General features: G+C 36.5%; 1 protein-coding gene across 5 annotated transcripts in view; it reads left to right on the top strand.

Moving 5' to 3' along the window:
- Window positions 1-22,131, top strand: part of GALNT13 (polypeptide N-acetylgalactosaminyltransferase 13) — a 733,891-nt gene that overhangs the window by 378,906 nt on the left and 332,854 nt on the right. The window contains exon 1 of one of the 5 annotated variants that reach the window (XM_063694847.1): window positions 1,337-1,402. The exons of the other annotated variants lie outside the window; for them this stretch is intronic. The gene's annotated coding sequence lies outside the window, so the exon portion shown is untranslated. Of the gene's footprint in view, window positions 1-1,336; window positions 1,403-22,131 lie in introns of those variants that run through there. 5 annotated transcript variants of the gene reach the window in all.

A 22,131-nucleotide genomic window follows, 5' to 3' on the forward strand; every position in this document is an offset into this window, starting at 1 on the left:
TCACGAGGTCAGATTGAGACCATCCTGGCCAACATGGTGAAACCTCGTCTCTATTAAAAATACAAAAATTAGCTGGGTGTAGTGGCACGTGCGTGTAGTCCCAGCTACTTGGGAGGCTGAGGCAAGAGAATCGCTTGAACCTAGGAGGTGGAGGTTGCAGTGAGCCGAGATCATGGAACTGCACTCCAGCTTGGCAACAGAGTGAGACTACATCACAAAAAAAAAAAAAAAAGAAAAGAAATATACTCTGTTATGAATTTCCAAATATGTAATACTCTATAATTAACCATATTTATCATGAGGTGCAATAGATATTTTTTAAAAACCCACATATTCCTTCTGTTCATCTGAGATTTTCTACCCTTTGACCATCAACTCCAATTCCCTCCATGCTCCAATTTTTTTTTCCTGTAAAAGCACTCTGTTCTCTGCCTCTATGAGTTTTATTTCTATAGATTCCATATGTTAGAGAGAACATGTAGTAATTGTATATCTATGCCTGGCTTATTTTACTTAGCATAATGTTCTCCAATCTCATGTAGTCAAAAATGACAAAATTTATTTCCTTTTAAGCATGAATATTTTGTCATTGGGTATATATACCGCATTTCTTTATTCATTTGTGTGTTGATGTACACTTGGGTTGATTCCATGACTTGACTATTGTTAATAGTGCTGCAACATACATGGGGGTGCCGACATTCCTTTGACAAATTCAAATCTTTTGGATAAATACACAGAAGTGGGATTGCTCGATCACTTGTAATTCTATTTTTTTTTTGTTTTTATTTTTGAGGAATCTCTGTAAAGTTTTCCATAATAGTTGTAATAATTTACATTCCCACCAAGAGCACACAAGGGTTCCCTTTTCTCCACAACCCTGCAACACTTATTATCTTTTAACTTTTTGGTAGTTGCCAATTCTGAAAGGTGTGAGATAATATCTTATTGTGGTTTTAATTTGCATTTTTCATGATTAATGATATTGAGCATTTTTTATATTTCTGTTTGCTATTTTTATCTCTTTTTTGTGAGATGTCAGTTCAACTTTCTTGCCCATTTTTTTTTGTTTTTGTGCTGTTGAGTTCTTTCAATTTCTTACATATTTTAGATATTAAATCCTTCTCAGATGTGTGCCTTGCACAAATTAACAGTGTGATTTTCACACTGTTAATTGTCTTCTATGCTGTTCAGTAGCTTTTAAATGTGATGTAATCCTATTTGTCTATTTTTATTTGGTTGCCTGTGCTTTTGGGGTCAAATCCAAGAAAAATAATTGGCCAGCTCTTTCTTATGTAATTTTTCCCTGATGTTTTTTTTTTTTCTTTTAGTTGAACAATTTCTGGTCTTATGTTTAAATCTTCTATCCATTTTAGGGTATGAGTTTTGTATACAGTATTAGGTAAGGATCCAATTTCATTTTTCTGCATGTGGATATTCAGCTTTTCCAACACTATTTATTGAAGAAACAGTTTCTTTCCATTGAGTATTCTTGGCGTGTTTATTGAAAGGCAATAGATCATACGTGTGTGGGTTCATTTCTGGTGTTTTAATTATCATAGCTCTGTGGTATACAGAAGTTTGTAATTATGTAGTGCAATAATTTCAGCTTTCTTTTTTTAACTCATGATTACCTTGGTTATTTGAGGGTTTTATTGGTTTCCTATGTAAATTAGGCTTAATTGTATTTATGTGAAATATGATATTAGAATTTTGATAGAGATCGCATTAAGTGTTTAGATCACTTTGGGTAGTATGTGCATTTTAATAATATTAACTCTTCCAATTCATGAACATGGAATATGTTTTCATATATTTGTGTCATCAATGTCTTTCCTCAAAGTATTTTAAGTTTTAGTATACTGATTTTTCCTCTCCTTAATTATTTCTTGATTTCTTTTTTAGATAGTTTGTTCTTAGTGTCTATAAATGCTACTGATTTTTGCCTGTTGAATTTGTATCCTGTAGCTTTACAGTATTTACATATTATTTCTAACAATATCTTTGGTGGTCATTTCCTATACGTAAGATCATGTCATCAGCAAATATCAACAATTTTACTTCTTCCTTTTCTATTCAGATGACTTTTATTTTTTTTTCTCTTTTCTTATTGCTCTGGCAAGGGTTTAGAGTACTTTGTTTAATAGAGGTGGTAAGAGTGAGTATTATTGTCTTGTTCCAGATCTCAGAGGAAGGATTTCAATTATTCACCATTGAATATAAATGTTAGCTGTCAGCTTCTTACATATGGGCTTCACTGTTGTGTTGAAATGCATGTCTTCTATACCTAATTTAGTGAGGTTTTGGTGATGAAAGTTTGTTGAATTTTGTCAAATGCTTTTTCTACATTTAATGAAATAATCATATGGTTTTTGTTCTTTATTCTGTTAACATATTTATTGATGTGTGTGGGCTGAACCATCTTTGCATCCCATGGATAAATCTCACATAATCTTGGTGGATGATACTTTTAGTAAGTTGTTGATTTGGTTTACATTTATTTTGATGATTATTTTTGCATCTGTATTCTTCAAGTATATTAGCCTCTAATTTGTGCACATGTGTGTCTGTTTTGTCCTTGTTCTGGCTTTGGTAGCAGACAGTTCTTGCCTTTTAAAAAGAGTTTGGATGTATTCATTTCTTTTAAATTTTTTTGGAAGAGTTTGAGAAAGATAGATATTGTTTCTTCTTTAAATGTTTCGTAGAATTCAGCAGTGAAGGCATCATCAGGTTTTCTTTGATGGATGAACTGATTCAATCTGATTTGTTATTGATATGTTTGCATTTTGTATGTCTTCATGATTTTGTCTTTTGTTGTTGTTGTTGTTGTTTTAGTTTTTATTTCCAAAGGTTTGGGGGAGCAGGTGTGGACTAGTGAGGGTTCTCTAGAGGGACAGAACTAATAGGATATATATATATATCCTCTCGATATATATATATATATATAGAGAGAGAGAGAGAGAGAGAGAGACAGAGAGACAGAGAGAGACAGAGAGAGAGAGGAGTTTCTTAAATATTAACTCACATGGTCACAAGGTCCCACAATAGGCCGTCTGCAAGCTGAGGAAGAAGGAGAGCCAGTCTGAGTCTCAAAATTGAAAAACTAGGAGTCCAATGTTCGAGGGCAGAAAGCATCCAGCACAGGAGAAATATGTAGGCTGAGAGACTAAGCCAGTCTAGTCTTTTGACATTTTTCTGCTGATTTTATATTCTAGCTGGCAGCTGATAAGATGGTGCCCACCCTGATTAAGGGTGGGTCTGCCTTCTCCAGCCCACTGACTCAAATGTTAATCTCCTTTGGCAACAACCTCACAGACACACCCAGGATCAATACTTTGCATCCTTCAATCCAATCAAGTAGACACTCAGTATTAACCATCACAAGTCCATGCCTTCTCAACGTGAACTCATACACATCTCCTGAGGTTATACATAATCTTCAAATAAAGACAAGAGTAAGGTCATAATTACTCCTAACATAATACCTTGTACATCCAGAAATCCATCAATCCTGAACCCAAATACTATTACATAAAGTTAGCAATACTTAAATACTGATATAAAGTCAATAAATCTTATGTCACATGATAAAGGAGAAAGAAAATGAAATGAAGATATTTTCCTAGTACAAGTATACGCAAACATGTTTTTAACAAAAGGAGGAGGAAATACTCATGACAATTCCAGTCCTTGTTTCTTCAGCTGGTCATGTGTTCGTAGTTGGTATTGATGACTACCTTCTCCTACTACCCATTCTGTATTCTATTTGCCTTCAGCAAGTACCTCAGCAGGTCATGGTTTTTTTTCCTGGTGGAGTGACCCAAACTTTCATTCTTGAAGGGTCTGGGACATTTGTAGTCCTGCCTGGATTGGGCTGTTGTAGTTTCCCATTGACCTTAATCACAGGGCATGGTAATATTAAGAGACACCATGATAGATCTCCAATATATCATGCATATTCTTCCTTACCTCTGTTGTAGAGTAGTAAACTGATTTCATCTTGATAGTCCGGGTCAATCACCCCAGCCAACACTGTAACTCCCTTCTTGGCCTGTTGACCTAAAGGTAGGAGGAGCCCAGAGTGTCCAGGTGCCAATGTTAACTTCCAGTTTAATGGAATCATTGTGTTTCCTGGTGGCAGCATTCCTCCCTCTGGAACTAAGACCTCTAGACCAGCAAAACGTAAGGTCACGGGAACAGGAAGCAAAAATTTTGCTAGTAGATCACTAGAGGTGATGGTCAGTGGTCCCACTTCCACTTCCACCCCTTGATTCCTGGACCGATGAATCCTGGCTTTGGGAGAAAGAGCACCATATATTGGACGCTGATTCAGAGTATACACAGCCTTCTGGAGAACTTTGCCTCAGCCCTGCAAAGTATTGTCACCTAGTTGGCATTGTAATTGTGACTTCAAAAGGCCATTCCACTGTTCTATAAATCCAGGTGCTTCAGGATGATAGGAAACATGGTAAGACCAGTGAATTCCTTGAGCATGAGCCCACTGCCACACTTTTTTAGCCATAAAGTGAGTGCCTTGGTCAGAGGCATTGCTGTGTGGAATACCGTGATGGTGGATAAGGCATTCCATGTGTCCAGGGATGGTAGTCTTGGCAGAAGCATTGCATGCAGGATAGGCAAACCCATATCTGGAGTAAGCATCCATTCCAGTGAGGACAAACCTCTGCCCTTTCCATGATAGAAGAGGTACAATATAATCAACCCACCACCAGGTAGCTGGCTGATCATCCCGAGTAATGGTGCCATATGGAAATCTCAGTGTTGGTCTCTGCTGCTGGCAAATTAGGCACTCAGCAGTCACTGTAGCTAGGTCAGCCTTGGTGAGTGGAAGTCCATGTTGCTGTGCGAGCCCACGTATAACCTCAGTACCTGCCACCATGGCCACTTTGTTCATGGGCCCATTGGGCGATAACAGGAATGGCTGGGGAAAGAGGCTGAGTGGTGTCCACAGAACGGGTCATCCTATTGACTTGATTATTAAAATCCTCCTCTGCTGAGGTCACCCATTGGTGAGCACTCACATAGCATACAAATATCTTAACAGTAACAGTTTTTGATCACTCGGAGAGGTCCATCCACATCCCTCTTCCCCAAATTTCTTTGTCACCAATTTTCCTATCATGCTTCTTCCATGTTCTTGACCATCCAGCCAAATCATTAATGACAGCCCATGAATCAGCATATAATTGTACATCTGGCCATTTCTCTTTCCATGCTAAGTGCATAATCAGGTGCACTGCTTGAAGTTCTGCCCACTGGGAAGATTTCCCCTCACCACTGTCCTTCTGGAATATCCTAGAAAGAGGCTGTAGTGTTGCAGCTGTTCACTTTCAGGTGGTGCCTGCATATCGCACAGAACCATCTGTGAAGCAGGTCCTAGTTTTCTCTTTCTCTGTCAACTGATCATAGGGAACTTCCCATAAGGCCACTGTTGCAGGCTTGGGGAGAGAAGGCAGGGTGGCCGGAGTACAGACCATGGGCATTTGAGCCACTTCCTCATGTAACTTCCTTGTGCCTTCAGGACCTGTTCAAGCCTGATCACATATATACCACTTCTATTTAATGATGGAATGCTGCTGCACACAACCCACTTTAGGCTAGATGGGTCAGAAAGCACCCAGTTCATGATAGGCAGTTCAGGTGGCATGGTGCCTTGATGACCCGTACGTAGGCAAACATTCACTTTCCACCAAAGCCCAGTAACAGGTCTAGAGCTGTCTCTCAAAAGGAGAATAGTTATCTGCAGAAGATGGCATGGCCTTGCTCTAAAATCCTAGAGGACTCTGCTCTGATCCATCTTTGGGGGCCTGCCAAAGGCTCCAGTAAGCCTCCCTATCTGCCATGACACCTCAAGCACCATGGGATCTGCTGGATGATATGGCCGAAGTGGCAGAGCAGCTTGCACAGCAGCCCAGATCTGTTGCGGAGCCTTCTCCGCCTGGATTTCACTCCAAACTGGCAGCCTTTCGGGTCACTTGGTAAATGGCCCAGAGTAACAAAGCCAAATGACGAATGTGTTGCCTCCAAAATACAAATAGACCCACTGGGCGTTGTGCCTCTTTCTTGCTTGTAGGAGGGGCCAAATGCAGCAACTTATCTTTCACCTTAGTAGGAATATCTCAACAGGCCCCACACCACTGGACCCCTAGAAATTACTGAGGTAGAAGGTCCCTGAAATTCAGTTGGATTTATTTCCCATCCTCTGGCACTCAAATGTCTCGCCAATAAGTCTAGTGTGTTTGCTGCTTCTTGCTCACTGGATCCAATCAGCATAATGTCATCAACGTAATGGACAAGTGTGATATCTTGCAGAAGTGAAGTGATCATGGTCTCTCTCGATAAGATTATGACACAAAGCCAGAGAGTTGATATATCCCTGAGGTAGGACAGTAAAGGTACATTGCTGGCCTTGCCAGCTGATGGCCAATTGCTTCTGGTGGGCCTTATGGACAGGAATGGAGAAGAATGCATTTGCCAAATCAGTGGCTACATACCAGGTACCAGGAGATGTGTTAATTTGCTCAAGCAATAAAACCACGTCTGGTACAACAGCTGCAATTGGAGTCACCACCTGTCTTAGCTTATGATAATCCACTGTCATTCTCCAAGAGCCGTCTGTCTTCTGCACAGGCCAAATAGGAGAGTTGAACGGGGATGTGGTGGGAATCACCACTCCTGCATCTTTTAAGTCCTTGATGGTGGCATTAATCTCCACCATCCCTCCAGAGATGCAATATTGTTTTTTATTTACCATTTTTCTAGGTAGAGACAGCTGTAATAGCTTCCATTTTGCCTTTCCCACCATAATATCCCTCACTCTACCAGTTAGAGGGCCAATGTGGGGGTTCTGCCAGCTGCTAAATATGTCCATGCCAATTATGCATTCTGGCACTGGGGAAATGACCACAGGATGAATTCAGGGACCCACTGGACCCACTGCAAGTCAGATCTGAGCTAAAACTCCATTAATTACCTGATCTCCACAAGTTTCTACTTTAAATGGAGGCCCACAATGACGTTTTGTGTCCTCTGGAATCAATGTCAGCTCAGAGCCAGTGTCCAGTAGTCCCTGAAATGCCTGATCATTTCTCTTTCACCAGAAGTCTCCTTGGGGAAGGATGGAAGAAATATTAACAGCATAAATTGTCAGTAGTGTAGTGGGGTCCTTCCTTAAGGGGACCGGGACTCCCCTTCATTCAAGGGGTTCTGGGTCTGTAAACTGGATCAAGTCTGGAAATTGATTGAGGGGCCATGATTCCCTGTTTTTATAATCCAAATTGGTCTTTTGTCCATTTGACCTAGAAGTTTTCTGCTTGTGTAAATTAAGGAGGAATGCAGTAGGCTTCCTATTAATTTTACTTCTAGGAACACTGTGATTAATTAGCTAATGCCCAAACTCTACACAAGTCAGAGTATTTTTAATGCTGCTTTGCCTCTGCTGTTTATTACAGTAGCTATGCTCACCTTGATTTTGATGGTTCAGTGCCACCGCTTGGCTTCTGCTGCCTGGGATCCAATTATTCCCACTGTATTTAAATTTTGTAGTTGAGTGACTGTGGTTCCCACCGTCAGATCTGACATATGGAGAAGAGCAATTACAGGGTTTTTTTAAAGATGCAGATGCTGCCCTCATAAACTTATTTCACAAGGCATTGATCAAGGGTAAGTCTTCTAGACACTCCCAGCTGGGATGAGTATATCTAAAGTGACTAACCCACTTCATCATCCCAGTCTCCCTAAGTCTTGGGATCTCTTCCTCTCCATTAAACCAAGGGAGATCAGGCATTTTCAGCTCACTCAGTGTGGGACATATTTTAATCCATATTTTAGCTAACTAAGCAAATAAACTATTAGGATTTTTTATTTTTATCTATTTTTATTATTATTGTTATTATTATTATACTTTAAGTTTTAGGGTACATGTGCACAATGTGCAGGTTTGTTACATATGTATACATGTGCCATGATGGTGTGCTGCACCCATTAAGTCATCATTTATCTATTTATTTTTTTTTGAGATAGAGTCTCGCTCTGACACCCAGGCTAGAGTGCAGTGGCACAATCTCAGCTCACAGCAACTTCTGCCTCCCAGGTTTAAGTGATTCTCCTACCTCAGCCCCGAGTAGCTGGGATTACAGGCACCCACCATGACACATGGCTACTTTTTGTATTTTTAGTAGAGATGATGTTTTCCCATATCGGTTAGTCTGGTCTTGAACTCCTGACCTCAGGTGATCTGCCCGTCTCAGCCTCCCAAAGTGCTGGGATTACAGGTGTGAGCCACCATGCCCGGCCTATTAGAATTTATTTTTAACTTCCCGATCTGCAACATTAAATGTAGAGTCCCTACTTAGTGGGCCCAAATCAATCAGTTCAGCCTGATCCAACTCAATGTTCCATCCATCATTATCTCACACCCTTAATATTCATTCCCATGCTTGTTATCCAGATTTCTGCTTATATATATTAGAAAACTCAAGCAGTTGTTTTCAAGTGTAGCATACCTCCTCATAGGTCACACTCTGAACCTTACCTCTAGGAGCTCGCTGGGACTCTATTCTAGTTATAGGTCTAGAGGCAAACAGGTATTAGGGTTGGCTTGTGAAGAGAATCAACATTATCTTGCCTGGCAACTGCCTCAGGGGAGGCCATGACTGTTGCCTCAGGCAGAACAGGGTTTATCTCCTTAGACAAAGGTAGAAAGGCTGATGGCAGCATGGGTCGGGGAGGGGATGTTGCCACTACTAGGGATGGGGAAGCTGTTTCTTCTGGCAAAAAAGGTGCATCAGTGTTTACAAAGTCAGTGTTCCCAGCTTCATCAGGGTCCTCCCACACATCCTCATTCCAAGTTTTAGGGTGCCATTCTTTTCCAATCAATGCCCTCACTTTAACAGTAGAAACCTGGTGAGGCTGTGCATGCACCTTTCACTGCAGGTCAGCCACTTGCATGATAAGAGCTCGTGTCCTGTTTTCCACAATTTCAGCTCTTTCTCTATAGGAGGTTAAGACTCTCACTCAGGGCAATCTAAGCAGATTTGAGGCTTAGTGTCTGCTTCTGAAACAGGGAGTTGGAATCCCTGAGTTCATAATTTTCTTTCATCACTTTGTCCACTGAACTAGGAGCAACCAACCAGCTTCATTGTTTTTTGGTTCTCTACATACAGTCAAAGATATTATGTTCAGAGTCACTAAACTCCTTGCCTCACATGAGCTGTGAATCTGGAATGTCAAATGCATTTAGTTTGTATAACTCTCCAAACAGTTTACACCAAGGACTATCAGTGTTCTCCATACTATTAGAAGTAGAGTCCTTAGCATTTTGGGGTTTAATCATATTAAGCAGTCAACTTCAGAAACCCCCAAACCAATGAAAGAACACCATCCTTAATATTCTGTTTCTCTAGAACCACTCCTGGTACCAAAATCTGTGTTAGTCAGTGTTCTCTAGAGGAAAAGAACTAATAAGATAGATAGATAGATATAAAGGGGAGTTTATTACGTATTCACTCACACACTCACAATGTCCCACAGTAGGCCAGCTGCAAGCTGAGGAGCAAGGAGAGCCTATCCAAGTCCCAAAACTGAAGAACTCAGAGTCCGATGTTCGAGGGCAGGAAGCATCCAGCATGGGAGAAAAATGTAAGCTGGGAGGCTAGGCCAGTTTATTCTTTTCACGTTTTTCTGCCTGCTCTATATTCTAGCCACACTGGCAACTGATTAGATGGCGCCCACCGAGATTAAGTTTGGTTCACCTTTCCCAGCCCACTGACTCAAATGTTAATCTCCTTTGGCAACACCCTCACAGACACACCCAGCATCAATACTTTGCATCCTTCAATCAAGTTGACACTCAGTCAACACTTAATCATCACAAGGTGGCATTTGGTTACATGAATAAGTTATTTAGTGGTGATTTGTGAGATTTTGGTGCACCCATCTCTGGAGCAGTATACGCTGAACCCAATTTGTAGTCTTTTTTCCCTCACCCTCCTCTCACCCTTTACCCTGCATCTCCAAAGTTCATTGTATCATTCTTATGCCTTTGCATCTTCATAGCTTAGCTCCAACATATGAGTGAGAACATATGATGTTTGGTTTTCCATTCCCGAGCTACTTCACTCAGAATAAGTCTCCAGTTTCATTTAGGTTGCTGCAAATGCCATTAATTTGTTCCTTTTTATGACTGAGTGGTATTCCATCATAAATAGACACATTGACCAATGGAACAGAATAGAGAACCCAGAAATAAACCCAAATATTTACAGCCAACTGATCCTGGACAAAGCATATAAAAACATAAAGTGGGGGAAAGGACTCCCTGTTCAAAAAATGGTGCTGGGATCAATGGCAAGCCACATGTAAGAGAAAGAAACTGGATCCTTGTCTGTCACCTTATATGAAATAAACTCAAAATGGATCAAGGACTTAAATCTAAGACCTGAAACTATAATGTCTTCATTTAATCTTCTGAAATTTGCTGAGGCTTGTTTTGTTTCATAACATGATTTATTTTGGGGAATGTTCCCTGCAGCCTTTAGAAGAATTTGTATTCTGTTGTTATCTGTTGGTTGGAAGATTCTATACATGTCTGTTAGATCCATTTTGTCTACAGTGTTTTTTGAACCAATTACTCCCTTATTAATTTTCTGTTTATAAGTAGAGTATTGAAAGTAGGGTATTGAAGTCCCACCTTGTTATTTAATTGTGATCTATCTCTCTTTTCAGCTCTTTTAATGTTTGTTGAATATATATTTAGCTTTTCCAATTTTGGGTACATATATATTTACAACTGATATAACATTTTGATGAATTGACCTCTTATCATTATATTATGTCCCTCTTTGTCTTTTTTTTTTTTTACAGTTTTTTACTTAAAGTCTATTTTTTTTTAAGTATAACTATGCTGTCTATCTTTCGAGTTTCACTTGTGTGGAATATCTTTTATATTCCTTCACTTTCAGTTATGTGTGCCCTTTATAGTAAAGTCAATCTCTTTTTAGTAACAGGTAGGTATTTTTTTTAATCCATTCAGTAACTCTATTTCTTTTTGTTTTGAAATGTAATAAATTTACACTCCAGGCAATTACTGATGAGTAAGGACTTACTACTGTCACTTTGTTTTCTGATTGTTTTGTAGGTTTTTTTTTTTCTTTCTCTCTTGCAGTCTTTCTTTGTGGTTCCATGGTTTTCTGTAGTGGTTCATGCTTTAAATCATGTGTGTAATTCCTTCTTTGAATGCAGGCGTTCATGCTTTGAATTCATTCTACTTTTTTTTTGTTTGTGCTCTACTAAGGATTTTTGCTTTTTTATTACCATGTCGTTTACTAGAACATCCTGTACTTATTGCATTCTATTTCAGTCTGATAAGAACTTAAATTTTATTGTATACAACAACTCTGGACTGTTACTCCTCCCTTCACAGTTTATGTTTTTGATGCCAGAATTGATAACATTTTTATTATGTATCCCATGATAATTTATTTTTGCTATAGTTGTTGTTTTGCATTTTAATGCCCATACTAGGAATAAAATTGCATTACACACCTTACACACACATCATTAAAATCCTAGAGTACTCTGAAAATGTTGTTTTACTTATACCATTAGGTTTTGTGCTTTTCTATGTTATTGTTGCAATTTAAATATTAATAACTCCCAATAAGATTCCTGTAAGGCAGGTCTAGTGATGTTATACTCCCTTAGCTTTTGTTTGTCTACAAAAGGTCTTATTTCCCCATGACTCTGAAAAGACAGTTCTACTGGATAAAGTATTCCTCATTCGCAGTTTTCTTTTTTTCTTCAGCACTTTGAATATATTATTCAAATTTCTCTTGGCCTGTAGGGTTTCTTCTAAGAAATATGTTGACAGTTCTATTGCCATTCATTTGCGTGAAATGTTTGTCTTGTTTCTTGCTACTCTCAGAATAGTTTCTTTGCTTTTGATAGTTTGATTATTATGTATCTTGTTGTAGTCCTCTCTGGGTTGAATTTGATTGAGTTCTGTGCTTCCCCTACCTGGGAGTTTACATCTATCCTTAGATTAGGGAAGTCTTCAACCATTATTTCTTTAAATATGATTTCTGGCTGCTCTTCTCTTTCTTCTCCTCCTGCAACTCTTATTATGCAAAGACTTGTTCTAGTGAAGGTGTCTGAATTTTTAAGAGGCTTTCTTTATTCTTTTTTATTCTTTTGTCTTTTTGCTCCTCTGACTGTATTATCTCAAATTGTCTGTTTTCCACTCACTGATCCTTTGATTTGTTTGTTCTATTCCGCTGTTTGAGCTTTCTGTTGAGTTTTTCAGTTCTGGTGTATTTTTTATCTCTAGGATTTCTATCTGATTCTTTTTTATTGATTCTATTTCTTTGTCAAACTAATCATTTTTGTGTATTGTTTTCCAAACTTTATTACGTTTTTCATCCATATATTCTTGTACTTTACTGAGCTTTTTAAATGAGCATTATTTTGACTTCTTTTTCAATCATTTCAATGATATTTATTTCTTTTGGATTTACTACGTAGCTTTATTGTACATTTGGAGATGTTATGACTCCCTAATTCCTCATAATTCTTGTTTCCTTGCATTGCTGTCTATACTCTGTACATTTTTGGAGACTTCCCTCTCTTTTGTTTTTAAGGTTTTTTTTTTGTTTTGTTTTGTTTTGTTTTTTTTTTGTCAGGGATAGATCTTAACTATTTAATATAGCCTGTGATTCTGGAATGGCAATCTGGTAATAACCCTGGCCTGGTAGAGCTTGCTGTCAGTTTTCCAGTTGGCTTGGCTGCTACTTTAGCTGTGATGTCAGGTGGAGCTTCTGGTTGGGCTCTACTATCAGGCATAGTTTCTGTCTCAGGACTGCAGTGTCCTCTGGTCAGGCTGGTCACAGCATATATTACCTGGCTGGGCAATTCTGCTCTTTGCAATCTGCAGTTGGGCAGGGCTGCAGGCTGGGCTTTGAGTTAGGTGCAGCTGCTACTTGGAGGGACAAATAGGACCAGAGTCTGTGCTCATTAGAACTGGAAGACTGAGAATAGTTTTCCTGTTAGGTTGAAGTCGTGTGGTGAGCTTTTGGCTAAGTTGAGTGGCTGTTTGACTTTCCAGGTCAAACCAGTGTAGCCCCTTTATTTCTCTGGAATGTATGGAGGTAGAAGTCTCCCTGGCTCAGCAAGGTCATTGGGTGGGCTTTTGTGCTGAGTGGAGCTACTGCATAACTTCCCAGGTCAAATCAGTTTAGCCTTTGTGCTTTTTGTAAAATATACAAAGGTGGGAGTCTTCCTGTCTTGGTCAATCCAAGGGCATGGACACTAGCTGCCTAGGGACCCAAGGTAAGTTAAACTTCCCACCATATTTTTGAAGGCAACTAGGTCAGTTTTTTAAGTGCACTGAGAAGTTGACTTGTAACTCTAATCTGGTGCCACAACTGGCAGGAAAACAGAGCAACCCCCAAGATTCATCGCTAGTCACTATGACCTGCACTTCCTTCCTTTGTTTCTGTCTGAGTCTGAGTATTCTTGCCATTCTGTTTTCCCTAGTGTTCTCCATGAGGTGAATTTAGCATGGACTTCCTGGAAAGAATCTTGGAATTCTAGGGAAGCTGGATGACTGCCTGTCATTTTCTTCTTCCTTTGTAGAAACTGTGGGTCAGGAAAATCCTCTCTGCCTGGTATTGTGCCGACTTGGGGAAGGGAATAAAGTGGTTCAGTTGAACTAAGACCATTCTTCTTACCCTTCTAATTCAGATTTAATTCTGTTCTATGGAACATATGGATGTTTCAGACATATTTCCAAGTATTAGAATTTTCAGAAGGTTATTGTGGTCTGTGGAAAGTTGCTAGGTGAACTTTTTGTTGGGGGTGGGGAAGTGGAACTTGAGACTTTCTATTTTGCTATCTTGCTGATGCCACTATTTATTTAGTCTTTTGTATCAGTATTAATGTGTATACAATAGCATACTGACATTTTGATTGGAATTGTGTTGAATTTATAGATCAAGTTGGGAGTAATTTATTCCACAGTGTTGTCTTCTAATCCATGAAAACACTATTTCTAAATTTATTTGGATGTTTGTTTTATCTGAATTTTGTAGTCTAACATATATAGATTTTGTACATATTATGTAACATTTACACCTAAATGTTTAATTTTTTGGTGCTGTTGTAAATTTAATTGTTAAATATTAAGAGTACATTTACTAAATGTTTATTGCCATATTTTGAGTTTTGTGTATTGTGACTTTGCTATAGTCACAATACTATAGCACGAAATACACAATACTATATCACTATTTGCTATAGTCGTTTATTGGTTTTGGGAATTTTTTTTTTCTATTGTAGATACATTGTGATTTTCTTCATAGACAATATGTCGTGTGCAAGTAATGACAGTTTTGTTTCTTTCTTTCCAATCCATTAAACTGATCTTTCTTTTTCCTGCCTTATTGGTCTGAGATCCAGTACAATGTTGACTAGAAGTGGTAGGAGAGGAATTCCTTGCCTTGATTCCAATCTTGTGGAGGAAACCTTCTAGTCTTTTAATGTTCATTTTGTTGGTTTAGGTTTTTGTAAACATTTTTATTCAAGTCGAGGAATTTCTACAATAGTAATTTTTGATTTCTATTGTCTGAAAGATTTTATGGTGAATTACTGTTGGATTTCGAAATTTTATGCATTAGTTAATAAGTTAATATGCGAATTTTTTTGGCCTGCTTATGTGGTGGATTTCATTCATGTTTCAAATGTTGAATCGGCCATAGATACCTAGATTAAATGTGTGCTACATGTTTATTTATTGTATTTTTTTTGTTATGGATAGATTGAAATAATCTTTTTTATTATAAATAAATTTAAGTAATCGAGGATAAAAAATAGCTTCAATTTTTATTCAAATTGGGTTTAGATTGCTGTTTTAGTACCATGTTGTCGAGGATTTCTGTGTCTATCTTCATAAGAGGTATTGGTCCATAATTTTTCTTTTTGTACTATTTTTTCTGGTTTGGTATTAAGGTAATGCTGGCATCATAAAATATTTTAGGAAGTATTTCCTCTGCTTCTTCTTTCTGGAAAAATTGTGAGGAATTGGTATTCTTTTTTCTTAACTATTTGGTAGAATTCACCAATGAAACTACTGGGCCTGGTGCTTTCTTTGTTGGAAGTATAATTATTGATTCAACTTCTATTACAGGTATAGGATTATTCAGGTTATGTATTTATCCTTGTGTATTTTGATAGTTTTGTGTGTTTTGATAGTTTTGTGTGTTTTGATAGTTTTGTGTGTTTTGATAGTTTGTGTATTTCAAAAAGTTTTTTTCATTGTAACTAAGTTATAAACTTGATAGATGTAGCCTTGTTCATACTGTTTCTTTATTGTCCTTTTGATGTTTATAACATCAGTAGAACTAATGATTTTCTCAAACTACAGATCTAAGTAGTGCAAGAAACACTAACAGGATAAATACTAAAAGTGTACATTTAGTCACTTCATATTCAAACTGTCGAAAACTAAAGACAAATTGAAAATCTTGAAGGCATCCAGGGGTGGGGGGTAAATGAAAAGGTAACCTCACCTGTACAGGAACATGGATAAGAAATACAGCAACTTTCTCAATGCTAACTATGTGAACAAGAAGAGAATGGAATGGATTATTGAAGTATAGAAGGAAAAATGAATAATTTCATATCTAATGAAATTATCTTTCAAAACTGAAGAAGTAATAAACATTTTTAAACAAAAAGCTGAAGGAAGTTTTTTCTAGCAGACTTGTCCATAAGAAATTTTGTAATCTATAGAAACTTCTGAGATCAAGGAACTTGGAAATGGGACTGTGGTGAACAGAAACACAGAGATGCATAGGTATGCTACCATGATGTCGGCATTGAGAAAGTATTTTTTTGTTCATGTGGACATAGTGTGTATTTCTATAAAGTTATATCTAAAACTGTTCAAATAATGTTTCCTTGTTGATGCTACTATTATGGTTCAGTCTAGGCTGACCCTCAAATATTTGCAGGATGGGGATCAAGATGACAAAATAGACACTCCTATTATTTGTCTAAATATTTCCTATTTATAAAATCAATAGAAAGTTATTAAATATATATTAGACCCTTTTAAAAAGGCACACTGAATAACATGGCTACACACTCAATAACATGGCTAAAATTAGAATGAATGATAATATCTTGCCCTGTGAAAGGTGTGTGGAGCAGCTGGAACTCTGACACATTTCTAGTGAAAAAGTGCCTTAGAGAACAGTTTGTCATTTCTTATAAAGTTAAGAAATGTACTACCATTTAATCCAGAAAATGACTATTGATACTCTCAAAATATAGATGACTCTTAAAAAACATTATGCTGAGGGAAGGGAATCAGGCACAAAAGGCTGTATAATTCTATGTGTACAAATGCGAGAAGAAAAAAATATAACTTATAGTGACAAAAGGCATATATCAGCAGGTCTGAGAATTTGTGTGGGCTTCACACAGAAGGAGCACAAGGATTCCTTTAGAGTACAATGCATATTTTCTACATTTTAATTGGAGCAGTGTTTATATGGGTATATACATTTGTCTAAACTCATTGAACTGCAAACAAAAAATATTTTTTATTTTATTGCATTTGAATAATACTTTAAATAACGGTAGTTTGAAAAAATGTTTCTTAACTAAGAGGGCCAAGAATTAGCATTAAATTAGTGACAGATCTGGGTTTTATATTTTCCCCTACATTGCTTGAAGGTGCACATAAATAGAATCTACATCATTTTATCTTAAAAGAGATTTAATCATCCAGATGAGACCAATCTGGTTTCCATGGATGATAAGGAAGCTGTATATCTATTATACAGATGTGATTAAAAAAAGAAATTAAAAAGAGAGAGACATGTCCTTAGGTTTCTAGCCAGAAGGAATATGTTCATAGTCTTTGAACAATGGATTCAGAATTCGAATCGAGTATATTTCCTATTTTATATTAAATTGACTTACTCTGATGTAGCAATGTTTGCTGTTTTATATTTTGTTATAGATCTGCGTACAACAAATAATATTGCAAATAAAGCCAGTATTAAGTGGACTTCATTTCCTACAGAAATAATTATAGTTATTAAAAAATGACTTCTTTTCATTGGATGAAATATTTTGATTTTTTGATGCCTAGACCACCTGTTTTCTGTTCTAACCAAGAAAAGTCATGGAATTAGAAAGTAGTAAAATATATACACTATTCTTGTAATATTATATACTTCTCACTTGTAGGGAAAGTTTAATTATTTTTAATAGATATGGATTCTATGATTTAATATGAAAAATAATCAGTTTGGTATTAGAGACATTTTAAATCAATGACCATGAGGTTAAGTTAAATTGATTAAGAATATATTGTGCTCTGAAAATTCTTCAATGAAATGTGATACCCTTAAATTAATTTTAAATGTATACCATAGTTTTGATTAGATGAGATTCTGAATTGAGTTTTAGGTTGCTATAGAACAAATAATGAAAGTAACTACATCAAAAGGAATACTACATAAGCCTTTCTGGAGAGATTTTGAACATTTAGTGGTAAATATTAATAACAAACTCTGAGGGTAGGCTGCCTGGGTTTCATTAGAATGTCACTTAGTAACTGGGAAAGCTTGGAAGATGAGTGAGCGCAAGGGGCTTTCTCTTTTATCACACTGAGATGATTATAAATAATGCCCATCCCATAGACTTGTTATGTAGCTTAAATGAGTTAATATATGGAACATTTTAGAACAGTGCCTAGTACATGAGCACAGCACAAGTGTTACCTCTTTCATTATTGTATATGTTGGATGGGAACACAATTGGCCATTGAAATTTTCTAGTGGTACTAGCGAGAAAGGATATCAGAGAAGAAAATGAAAACTTTTGGTAGGTGAAGTAGAGCTATGGAATATGTTAATATTTAGGCTAAGATGCAAGAAATAAAGGTAAAGGTTTTGTCAGTTTTCTTACTAGCATACTCCAAGAATCACAAATAGAGGCAGGCAAATAGTAGTCAACAAATATTTGTTGAATTGAATTGAATTAATCTTTCCCAAAACTTAATGTTCAGTTATATCTGAATAGTTATAATTAAATGTGTAATTTACATAAAAATAGAACTTGGAACTATTTACTGAAAGGCAACTGCAAACTTAAAAGGAAATTATGAATTAGATAATCTGCATGTACAAAAACGCAAAAAAGTGGAGCAAAGAGGAGGTGACAATAAGTCATTCTCATTAGATGGGAAAAAATAGAAAGGGATGGAAAAACTCTAAGGAAAAAGATTTTTTGTCAATCTTAATGAATTAACTGTTAAACTTGACGAAGTTTGGTTTCATCTTCCCGGTTTCCTTTTTTGTAATGTGAATCACTAAAAGATGACCAATGAGAATGGAGGTTGGTAAATAACTACAGGAAAACTAAATTTTATAACTCCGCTTTGGACCCCCACTCGTAGCTTGCTTTGAAGTCCCAGGAAAAAATCTTTTTATAAGAGTAGAATGCCTTCATTTAATGACCTCAGATTCTTTCTTACAAGGGATACAATCTACCTTCTGTAATACCTCAGCCTGGGGATCCATGACTGTTTTTCAGTGGGTGAATATCCATTCAGGAGGGAGCACATGAGGTCTGTTAATAGCCAAAACAATAGTAAGTTGCTACTATCATGTGGTTCTGTTTAGTTGGGTGTGGTTACTCAAGACACAAAGCCAATTTATTGCATCACTCTCCCTTCCCTGCTCTTTCATCAATCTACTTTTTCCCAAGACCACATAATTTTACTTTTGGAATTATCATAAATGATTGCTAAAATCATGGAGATGAATTTGCAAGACTGAATTGCAAGGTAAACTCAACTTTATTTTGTAACTAAAGGACAGCTAGGGTAAAAAAAAAAAATACTGGTGCCAAACAATTCTATATTCAAAACATGTTTGTGCATTAGAAATAAATTAATGGGCCAGGCGCAGTTGCTCATGCCTGTAATCCCAGCACTTTGGAAGGCCGAGGCGGGCAGATCACGAGGTCAGGGGATGGAGACCATCCTGGCTAACATGGTGAAACCCCGTCTCTACTAAAAATACAAAAAATCAGCTGGGCGTGGTGGTGGGCGCCGGTAGTCCCAGCCACTAGGGGGGCTGAGGCAGGAGAATGGCTTGAACCCAGGAGGCGGAGCTTGCTGTTAGCCGAGATCGCGCCATTGCACTCCAGCCCGGACGAGAGAGCGAGACTCCGTCTCAAAAAAAACAAAAAAAAAAGAAAAGAAAGAAATCAAAGACTGGTAAATCCACAATCTTGAGATTTTGTGATTTTCTAATTCTGTAAGATGTATATGTATGTGGTTTTTGAAGAATGCAAGGTAATGTGGGCTTAACATGCAATGCATGTACCAATGGAGGTTGACTTTTTTTTATTCACTTGGGGGTCTCCCATATGGGAGAGCATGAAATACCACAGTACATGGGAAAAAAGAGGCCAGAGTGAAGAAATAGCAATATGAGTCAAAAAAACAATATCTGAGGGATGATAATGTTTTTATTATGCTGCAATGGAATAAGAACCCATATTTGATCAATAAGCAATCTTAAAGGTCATTTCTAAAAGAATACTCAGCTGCACTTTAAAAGATAATTTTTAATTGCTATTTTTACGTCTCTGGACTATAAAATTTAAAAAAGATTCAAATTAGTTTAGTGATGCAAGGAGAAAATATTAAATAACCGAAAATTTAACAATATAATGATATATATTAGAGTTTACCCTCCCCAGTAGCATGAATAAAGAGCCACTAAGCATAAATTGCAATGGTACCTAATGGGTAGTATTAACCCATAATATAAATAAATATTAAAGCTGTTTTAAAAAGTGACCACTGATATGTATTTCTGTAGAGATCTTAACTGATTTCTAGACATTGGAAGGCTACTGTGCCATAATAAACTACTTTTTTCTTGCTTGAATAAATTAACACTAAACATTCCTCAGAAGGTTCATAGTTATCTTGAAAGTCAAACATTATTGCAGAATCTTCAGAAGTAAATTAAAACCACATTGATTTTGTTTAAAGTAGCACAGGATTTAAACTAGCAGTGTTTATGTAAGGAAAATTAAGTACCTCCATAAGTAGTTGTGAAGAGGTGAAGAGGAAATATCAGATATTATAAAACAAAAAAAGGAGTGTCAATAAAGATATTTTAGACCTTCTAAAAATATAGGAAGAAGTTTGGGTATGTGTGTGTAGATATGGATATATATGGTCATATATATAGTCATATATATATCCACATCCACACACGTGTGTGTGTGTGTGGATATGGATATATGTGTATATGTGCATATATGTATATGGATATATATATATCCATATACACACACACAAACTTTTAGATTTGCATATATTTCTGCATACATATGCAGAAATATAAACCTGCATGCATATATGTATATACATAAATATATGATATGTTTATATATTATGTTTACCTGATTATGTTATAATCAGGTAAAATTTTAAGGATTTTAAGAGGAAACTATAAATAGGGCAAGTTTATTACTTATCCTTAGAGCACTGTGTTATTTCATGTTGGTTTACAATTCTATAATGTAATCTTAACTTTTCTTCAAAAGTAAGTACACACGATATGCCCTTGACCTTATGATGTAACCAAAATTATTTTATTAAAGCAAGGCTTACATAAAAAAGGCCAGGGTATGTTTGACAATGTTCTGTATAGGTCTGATGAGTTGTAAGAAAGAGTATGTTCATTTAAAGATGTACCTACTGGTAATTTAGCTTTGTGTTGATGTTTATAACAGCAATTAAGTTTTGGAGCTAGCATATTTCTTTGGCATACTCAGTAAACACTTATTAAATAAGTGTTGACTTATTGTTTTGAATTTTTTAGTTCCTAGAATGTTTAAATACTTGAAAAAGGATCAGGAATAGTATATGACCAATTTCTTAATTTTTAATGGCATGCTTGCATTATTTAGTTAGCACATTCAATTTAATTATTTTGATTATTAAAGTAGGTTTTCCTTTTTATGATGTATTATTAGTATCCTGGTTCTTTTTATTAGTATTAACTAACAGAAGATGTCCAGAGGCAATGAAAAACGCAAAACCCAGTGTAAATTAATAATGAGCAGCAAGATTTATAATGATTGTGAGTAAATACAAAGATCAGCAGCTGGTTTATACAGATGGTCAATAAAATGTTGGAATGCCCAAAACATAAACATAAGGGGTGATGGTAGGAGGCAGGTAGTGATTAGATATGTGATCACTGAGGTTAACTGTTAGTTTTGGTAGAACATTGACCTTTTTTTTCTTCCACTAGAAATTTCCTTCATGAAAAAAATTATCAAAATGCTCCAATTCAAATTACAATGCCTCTTACAGCATGTATACATCAGTTTATTTTGATAGCCTGAAATGGCTGCTAGAGCATCTGAAAATTATCTGATTTAAAAATCAAGTAATCATTTAGGTCATAAGACATTTAGGTCCATTATTTGACAGCTAAATTGAATAATTGATATAATTTCATATTTCTGAATTTACTGGTAAAATATGTGGGCTTCCTCTCAGAATTACATCTAATCATTTGGAAATGCAAATCTTACAAATATTTATTAGCCTTATTTTATTCTTTTTTTAGCATCACAGAGATCAGTGATATTTTAACCCTACCTCAAGCAATATATTCTGATTAATATATATAATTAAACAATCAAATTGTACTTTTAGGATTCCACTATATGTGCCTCACCATCCTAAACTACCTTTTATGGTTTTTTGTATCCCCGCCATCCCAATTACCACACACACCAGAGTACACGCATACATACAGTACCTTAGCAAACTATATTCTATGAAAACTGACAAAGTGATTATCAGGAAAGAAAGCAAAGCATGCTGGTCATTTGAACTTTATCCCTATTTTGGCCCTCAGAAATGTCATGCAGTTAATTTTTTCTTCTTCTTGATATTGTGCCAGTAATAATAATCAGTAAGAAAGTCAACCCCATGCCCAGCATGAATAGGTGAGTACTAAAATAAAATAATACCTATATAACAATCAATGCAATGTAACAGCGAAATGT

The sequence above is a fragment of the Gorilla gorilla genome, chromosome 11 (assembly GCF_029281585.2).
Source record: "Gorilla gorilla gorilla isolate KB3781 chromosome 11, NHGRI_mGorGor1-v2.1_pri, whole genome shotgun sequence".
NCBI lineage: Eukaryota > Metazoa > Chordata > Mammalia > Primates > Hominidae > Gorilla > Gorilla gorilla.